Source organism: Doryrhamphus excisus, linkage group LG14 (assembly GCF_037039965.1).
Source record: "Doryrhamphus excisus strain RoL-2023G ecotype Guam linkage group LG14, RoL_Dexc_Guam_v1.1, whole genome shotgun sequence".
Lineage (NCBI taxonomy): Eukaryota > Metazoa > Chordata > Actinopteri > Syngnathiformes > Syngnathidae > Doryrhamphus > Doryrhamphus excisus.
Genome location: NC_136370.1, coordinates 5,740,651 through 5,750,343, shown reverse-complemented (window position 1 = coordinate 5,750,343; position 9,693 = coordinate 5,740,651).

The following is a 9,693-nucleotide window of genomic DNA, read 5'->3' as shown; positions in this document are numbered from 1 at the left end:
GAAGACCAAAGAGGAGGTTTATGGATGTAGTGAAGGAGGACATGAGGGTAGTTGGTGTGAGAGAGACAGGGTTGGATGGAGGAGATTGATTTGCTGTGGCGACCCCTGAACTGTTGAATTTTAAAATGAACGTATTATTATTTCCAAACATCTGTGTAAAAATCAAAGGATGCAAATTTGATACTGTTATGTACTTAACATGCCCGAATGATCCTAGGAGCAATGTTGTATGGCAAACATTGCTCTCGAGGCAAACAGGTCCTATAGGTGAGGGGCAAGACCAAGAGTGATTCGGAAAAACCTTAAGAGGAGAGAATGCACCTCACCCGTACGTGGGATACCGGGCCCTCATCCTGGAGCCCACAAAAACCTAGTGGTCGGGCCTTCACCAGTGGGGAGGACCGGGATGCGGAGCATGCATTTCTATTGGCAAGATCCATGCCAAGCTCTTAAAAATAAAATGCGCTTCTTCCATCATGTTGCCGTTTTTTCAGCTTAAAGCTGCACCAAACATGATCTCTTTTATTGTGGAACTGTACCCCACCTATTTATGCCTCTGGTGCAAAAATCATAAAAGACATATAAATATATATTTGGGAGTGAGCAGTCGAGTTGAAAAATAGCATATAAATAAATTTTGGTAGCGAATGAGTTAATTAAAAATAAAAAAATATATATATTTTTTAAATAAATAAAATATATATAGCATATAAATACATTTTGGTAGCGAATGAGTTAATTAAAAAATGTTTAATTAACTAATTTGCTACCAAAACTTATTTATATGCTATATATTTTTTTTGTACTTAACATAACACAAATATATATATATATATATATATATTTTTTTTTTTTTAATTTAACTCATTGGCTACCAAAATTTATTTATATGCTATATATATTTTTATTTTTTTATTTATTTTTTATTTTTATTTTTATTTTTATTTTTATTTTTATTTTTATTTTTATTTTTATTTTTATTTTTATTTTTATTTTTATTTTTATTTTTATTTTTTTTATTTTTGATTATATACATATATATATTTATTATTGTTTTTATTAACTCATTCACTACCAAAATTTATTTCTATGCTATTTTTCAACTCGACTGCTCACTCCCAAATATATATTTATATGTCTTTTATGATTTTTGCACCAGAGGCATAAATAGGTGGGATACAGTTCCACAATAGAAGAGATCATGTTTGGTGCAGCTTTAAGCTGAAAGAAATAGCATATAAATAAATTTTGGTAGCGAATGAGTTAATTAAAATAAATAAATAAATAAATATATATATATATATAATAAATATATAATATAAATTATATATATATATATATATATTTTTTTTAAATTGTATATATAATACTATACCCCGGTTTACACATTCATCCACCAGATGGTAGCAAATACCTTTTTTTAAAAAAAAGAATGGCACTGAACTGGTTTTGAGTAACTATCATAACAATATGCAGTTAATAATATCCCCAAGTTCAATTATCACTAATGCTATTTACTCATGAACAAAATATACATATAATATATATGTAAATATACAACCAAATAGCAACAGAATGACTGCGTCTTTAGCCACAAGTTTCTACTCCCATTTCTTGCAAAGGTTACACAAATACATATATGTGCATGTGTGTTTCCATGTGCAGGTGATCCAGTGGGGGGGGCCATGATGCGGTGGTTTGTGTTTAAGGTTGAGGGGGTGGGCTGAGGGGGGGGGGGGGTTATAGTGGAGAGAGGCCCAGGCAGCTGTCTTTGGAATAAACAGACATTACCCTGCTGTGTTCTAATTTACTGCAGAGTAGGAATTAAACTTTAGACGCGGCACCGCCCCCCCCTCCCCCCTCCGCAGTCATCGACCACCACTTGCACAATACACATCACTAACCCCCTGCGTCCTGAATGACTTCTTTTAGTCTCAAAGTGTATCTCTGAGTGAGTATAATCCTCATTGTATTAATAACTGATGCTTTATGTGCGTGCATATGTGCCCTGTGATTGGCTGGCCACCAGTCCAGGGTGTACCCCGCCTCTCGCCCAAAGACAGCTGGGATAGGCTCCAGCATACCCACGACCTTAGTGAGGATAAGCGGCTTGGAAATCCCAGGAATTCATCATAAATGACTCAGTGTCTTTGAACACAACTCTTCATGATATGTAATAACATGATTTAAATGCGGGGCTTCTATTAAAGGGCTTCAGGTTAGACTAATCAATTTTCAGGCATCTTTTTATCTTGGGTTAAATTTTCAGTTCTAACAACCCCGTCCTGTCATACATCATTTTGTTCCTTTATCTTTTTATTGATAAAATACAGTAAAATTGGGCATATTTCACATATAATTATAAATGGCCAAAGACAGGATGGCCGCGACTTTTATAAGCTGAACAAAAAAAGAATGGATGGATTAATCATGATTAATTAATTTGACAACTGTGATTAATTAGATAAAAAAATGTAATTATTTGAAAGCCCTAGTTTTTATACATACAAATCCTGACTAGAGCAATGTCCAAACATTTTCCAGCGTATAGTGAAAAATGAAAGGGGGCAAGGGACATTTTAAACAATTTTAAAAATGTTTAAAAACATTGAATTTAAAAAATAATTATTATTTAAATAATAAATATGCTAAGAAGTTATATTTCAAGAAAAAAAAGTAGGTGAAAAGGTGTATTATTAGTATGAACTTCAGTCTTCTTCCCGATTTTTGCTATTTTTTAAATTTTCCGTATATCTCATCCATCCTTTCTGAATTTGTTTTCTCATAATTTCATGACTTAATTGCTGTAATATTTTGACTTTATTCTCGTAACAAGGGTAAGGGAGTCTTAAAGAACCAAATTATAGAATGAGAACCAGATTGTTTATTCCTGACAACATACCTAATACAGACGTCCGGGCTTATCTGCAGTCCCTGTATGCCTACAAGTAAGCGGGTCTTATTACAGCGTAGCTGCAAAAAAAAAAAAACACCCTTCCTTTCCCTGCCCGGCCTTTTATACACTCGAGGCTGGAGTCCTGAGGCTGGAGTCCTGGACCAATCAGCTTTTGCCATTGCCCTTGCTTGAACCGCTTTCATGGTGTTTCTCCTTTTGTTTGTTCGCTGGGGCATCAAGGCATGGAACATTCTGCTTTTCCTTCCACCTTCCACCTGTTCAGTTGTCACGTTAGTCCCTTTTTTGTGTATAAGTATCTTTTCTTTGTATTTATGAGACTATGTGTTTGCTTTTATCTTTAGCTAGCAAAATTGACCAAATACTTTCACATTTTCCCCAACCTAATTTTCTAAAAATCACAGTTTTAATCTTTGTTTTGTTTGTTGGTTTGTTGGTTTTAGGCTACGTTGAACGTGACAAATGACACAAGGCACAGTAATACACATTATTTGTAACATTTAGACAGGAACAGGAAGTTCCACTTTGAGTCACTTTTCCCAAGTATGCATTTTCCACCTGCAAAATGATACACAGTTTTGATGTGTTTTTAGTTGCCTCATGTAAACAGTCCCTACAGCAGGTTCCTCCCCTGTCTACTGTAATGTTTTGCAAGCAGCAGACCCGCCACCTGCATGATTGGACGACAAACAAACTCCACATTTTCCTTCCAGTAAGTGACCCACCAATAGATATTTATAACCAGCTGGTCACCTCTAACCCCCCTCCTCTCCTCTCCTCCTGTCCTGTCCTGTCCTGTTCTTATAGGCCTAGCAAGGCTGGAAGACCCCCCCTTTAAAGACCAGTTTTGTCACTTCTTGGCTTTGTTCTTAAACAAAGGAGAACTTGCCCTTCATCTGCCCGTAATTGGGCCTTGGACTCTTGGAATGTGCTTGATGTCTCCGCTCGGGAACACTACTGTTGCTCCAGTAGACACAGGACACTAGGAATCCTTGCTTTTGCTCAAAAAGCCCTCAAAATTGTGTTCAAATTTAGTTCAAAAACCAATTTGGTGGCTTTAGGAACTTAATATGTATGTAATCTTACATGAAAAAAAGTCATAAAAAAAGTCAAGAATTTTTTTTCAGGGTGTCCAAACTGCGGCCAAGGTGTCATTTGTGGCTCATGGTGCTTTTTTTTTTTTTTTTTTAGCCCTTAGCACGTTCCAAAAAAATCTATATAATGGACAAATTAATATTGCTAAATAAAAGATAATATACCAAAAGCAAAAATGAACAAAAGTGGTATTTTTAAAAATTGGCCTTCAGCACATTTGAAAAAATACATACATCAAAAAAATATATAAATTATATATATATAAAAAAACAAGACAACTAAGTAAAACGGGCGGCATGGCGGTCTAGTGGTTACCGCACAGACCTCACAGCTAGGAGACCAGGGTTCAATTCCACCCTCGGCCATCTCTGTGTGGAGTTTGTATGTTCTCCCCGTGCATGCGTGGGTTTTCTCCGGGTACTCCGGTTTCCTCCCACATTCCAAAAACATGCTAGGTTAATTGGCCACTCCAAATTGTCCATAGGTATGAATGTGAGTGTGAATGGTTGTTTGTCTATATGTGCCCTGTGATTGGCTGGCCACCAGTCCAGGGTGTACCCCGCCTCTCGCCCGGAGACAGCTGGGATAGGCTCCAGCACCCCCCACGACCCTTGTGAGGAAAAAGTGGTAGAAAATGAATGAATGAATGAACTAAATAAAACTGCAAAAATGGGTAAGAAACAGTAATCCTTATGTGAAACATGCACACATACCTTTTCTGTGCACTTTAGCACCAGAAAACAAGTTAATATGAGCTAGCTAGCAGCGGCCGTCATGGGAAATACCTATTTTGACACTAAAGCCCTCACAATTGCGCAATACCACAGCAGTGAAATTGCCAACGAAATGTCGTTGCCTGGCACCCGTATAATAATAAATAATAAATTACAAGCTCACCGATGTCTGGAACACAGCTAGTCCCATAAAAATGTGTAGTGACCACATTTCCACGACCGATGATTCATTCATTTATTATCAACTTCTATACCGGAAAAATAAGAATAAGAATACGTTTCTGCAGTAGTCCGGATGTCTTCGGGAACACTTGGGAGTGTGATCAGTCACAGCGGAGTGGGCCCGTTTTGGAAATCCAAGGAAATAAAGCTTGAATAGGTGCAGATTCTGGAAGATCCGGAAAGCTTTCTGCACGGGTTATTGTGTGTAGCTGGCCAATAGGAGTCCACAACTCAATACAAAGGGCCTTTAAAAAACAGAAGACCCCGCAAAAACTGCAATATGCATGCCAGGCCAGTGGTTGGCGATATAACTTTGTGAATAAACAGAGAAGACGCATGTGCACCAATGTCTCTAATGCTGTTGTTTTCAAAAACCTCCAAAGGCACAAGTTGTGTCTTATGTTTTCTGCACAAATGTACCTGTATACAATGAGTGAACATGCTGTAATACACATGCCGGGCCAATAGATGGCAATGCAGCTTTCTAAAGCAAACACTACAGTGCACTACAAGTACAAACAGTTTTGTGACTGTCCTCATTTTCTTCACTTTTCTCTCAAAAATCCCATGAAGTATTCACTTCCAGACAATCTTGTAGCCAAATTGTGGTTCCGCTTCTATGGTGGGACGCTTTGCGCACGTTTCAAAGCACGATGATTACGTAGACGAGGGGTCTCAACCACATGGCCCGCGGGACACTAGTTTGAGGCCCCCTTGATATGAAAGTTTAATGTTAGTGCGGCCCGCGCAAGTTTGATATGGATGCTGTATGGTATCATGTACCCAGAAAAAATTATTACATTTGATTAATGTTCATGTTAAAGGTTAAATAACTGTTAATAGTTATCCTCCCTATCCGTGTGGAAGTGGGCTATTTAAGTTTAAAGGAAAAAACTTGAAGGCTACCGTTAGCTCTCTAGTTTGCGAGTTAGCATGTGTCTCAAGACCCTGCAGTTGCGCAATATGTTGTAAATAAAAAGAGTATAAATGTGACTATAGTCGTGTTTTGTCATGTCTACAGGGCTCTAATAATGCTTTGTTCATTTTAATCTGAAAAAAATAATTTGTCTACCCACCAACTATATGTGGTTTCTTAAGTTTTTATTATTTGCCGTTTTGTTATTATTATTATATTTATTTATTACTGATTGATTGATTTTCTTTATTCTTAATTTTTCATCTTATTTTGTGCAGAAAAATAAAAATTAAGATATTTGAGAACAGTGGAATGTTTTATCAGAGCTTTTATTGTAGAAAATCAGAACCAAAGCACTGAAAAAGTTTGTATATTTTTCCGTTTTTAATAAATGCGTTTTTTTTTTTTTGGAAAACCTGATGCGGCCCAGCCTTGCCCAGACCCTAGCCCCAGTGGCCTCCAGGTAAATTGAGTCTGAGACCCCTGACGTAGACTATGGGCAGATGTCTTGTTTGCTGCATTGTTACCGAAAGGAAGCAATTCCCAGAGAAAGAAAATACTTTCAAACAGTAGTTGGCAGCCTACCAATGAGAAAAAGCCTCTAATTGTTTTCATTAATGGCAAATAATGGTAAAGTGCTTACTGGCTATTCTGGGAACCATTAGGGTGTTATGTTCAAGACGTCTGGGAAATCTCAGTCGATTAGCTTGGGAATTTGTAACAATCAAGTGAAATTTTGGATGACTTTTACTTTGTAACATGTGTGGACTTTTTTTTTTTGGATGTGTGTGTTCAAGCAACCTTGCCCCGCCCCCACCTCCAAGCCCTTTGGTTTTGGTTATGACTCATTTACTCCTGAATCCTTCACCTTTCACCCCCCTCTCCTTCTTGTCACTGGATAAGTAAATACATGATGTAATGTGTGTTTTTCGACACCCCCCCCCTCACAAAAAAAGGGCCACCTCCACCCATCACCCATATTGCAGATGGCCTAGGTGGGGGGGCCGGGTGCAGGAGCCACCCTACAACCTCCGTCTGGCTTGATGTGCCTCCATCTATCCCTGCAGTCGTAGTGTAGGTGGGCGGGGTTGGGGTGGGGGGTGGGGGGGCACTCGTCTCCACTTCCCTCCCCGGGTTGTCTGGTACTCAGGTGCCAGCGCGGCCGGTTGTCAGGTCCTGTTCGCCCCGTTAACGACCTCCTCCAGGGCTTGGAGACCCATTGTCATTCAGGAGTCCCGCATCAGACCCTCCCACCCTGCCCACCAGACCGGAGCCTGGTCGAGGGTGGGTTGTTTGTGTTTTAGAATTAGGAGTGGGCAGATTGATCATAATATCGATGAATTCGATACCAAGGATGGGATAGCATCGATACTAGCGTGATGACGTCAATATTTTTCTGTTGTTTTGTATGTTTATTTTGTAACATTGATACATTGTTGATATTACCGTATTTTCCGGACTATAAGTCGCACTTTTTTCATAGGTTGGCTGTTCCTGCGACTTATACCCCAAAGTGACTTATAAATGAAAAAAACTGTTTATTAATTTTTTTTTTTTTAAGAAAAAACTCTTTATTTACATAAACACTGGACGCCTTTTCTGTTCATGTTTATTTTTTGTGTAGCTGAATAAGCATTGTGTTAGCATATCTTACATCTATTCAACCTGTTCGCAAAAAAAACGACTTATACTTCAGTGCGACTTATGTATATTTTTTTCTACCTATTTATGCATTTTTGGCCTTGTGCGACTTATACTCCGGAGCGACTTATAGTCCAGAAAATACGATATATGATGTTATATTGTTTCCAAAGTCAGGGCAAGGATTCAAACAAGAGTAGCTTTTGCTTTTGTTTAGATATTTTGCTGTGTTGAATTTGGTCTCACAATTATATGTAATAAAAGGGAATCGATTTTTTGATTTTTTGATATTGCTTCATTGTTATGGTATTTCTAGTATATTGGCGACAGTACATTCACGAAAACTCACCAAAATTTGAAAAAAATTTGATATTTCAGTGTTCCCGAACACAAACAACCAAAACTCCTCTGGTAGCGCCCATTTGAAATTGTGAAAAAATTAGCCCGTGCCACCAGTTTCATACAACATCACTAAATTTGGTGGCGACGTCTCAAGAAACCGTGTTCTAAAACTAAAAGGAAATTGGCAGTTTCCATAACGGAAATCGGTCGTTATGGTATTTCTAGTATATTGGCGACAGTACATTCACAAAAACTCACCAAAATTTGAAAAAGATTTGATATTTCAGTGTTCCCGAACACGAACAACCAAAAATCCCCTGGTACCGCCCATTTGAAATTGTGAAAAAATTAGCCTGTGCCACCAGTTTCACACAACATCACCAAATTTGGTGGCGACGTCTCAAGAACCTGTGTTGTAAAACTAACAGGAAATTGGCCGTTATGGTATTTCTCGTATATTGGCGACAGTACATTCACGAAAACTCCGAAATTTGAAAAAGATTTGATATTTCAGTGTTCCCGAACACGAACAACCAAAACTCCCCTGGTAGCGCCCATTTGAAATTGTGAAAAAATTAGCCCGTGCCACCAGTTTCATACAACATCACTAAATTTGGTGGCGACGTTTCAAGAAACCGTGTTCTAAAACTAAAAGGAAATTGGCAGCTTCCATAATGGAAATCGGTCGTTATGGTATTTCTAGTATATTGGCGACAGTACATTCACAAAAACTCACCAAAATTTGAAAAAAATGTGACATTTCAGTGTTCCCGAACACGACCAACCAAAACTCCCCTGGTAGCGGCCATTTGAAATTGTGAAAAAATTAGCCTGTGCCACCAGTTTCACACAACATCACCAAATTTGGTGGCGCCGTCTCAAGAACCTGTGTTGTAAAACTAACAGGAAATTGGCCGTTATGGTATTTCTCGTATATTGGCGACAGTACATTCACGAAAACTCACCAAAATAAAAAAAAAGTGATATTTCAGTGTTCCCCAACACGAACAACCAAAACTCCGCTGGTAGCGCCCATTTGAAATCATGAAAAAATTAGCCGGTGCCACCAGTTTCACAACATCACCAAATTTGGTGGCAACATCTCAAGAACCCGTGTTGTAAAACTAACAGGAAATTGGCAGTTTTGGTTTCCAGTGGAAATTTTGGCCCAAAACTGGGACCATTCATTCATTCATTCATTCATTTTCTACCGCTTTTTCCTCACGAGGGTCGCGGGGGGTGCTGGAGCCTATCCTAGCTGTCTTTGGGCGAGAGGCGGGGTACATCCTGGACTGGTGGCCAGCCAATCACAGGGCACATATAGACAAACAACCATTCACACTCACATTCATACCTATGGACAATTTGGAGTGGCCAATTAACCTAGCATGTTTTTGGAATGTGGGAGGAAACCGGAGTACCCGGAGAAAACCCACGCATGCACGGGGAGAACATGCAAACTCCACACAGAGATGGCCGAGGGTGGAATTGAAATTGGGTCTCCTAGCTGTGAGGCCTGCGCGCTAACCACTCGACCGCTATGCAGTCCCCAGTTAAAATTTTTACTCTGATATTCATGTATTCATCCTCAATTTTTGATTTATCCGTTTTATTCAATATCTATAAAGTTTATTTCTAATAATTTATTCATATTTTAACTACATTTTAATCATGTTGTGTCCTTATTTTTCAGTTTTTATTTCTCCCTTTTCCTTAACACTGCACAAGGTTTATCATATTATTTTAACTATTTGCTTCTTGATATCCTTAAAACCTTCCTATCTTTTCACACAGGAAGTGAACAAAAATTAGGGTAAGATTAAATAAGA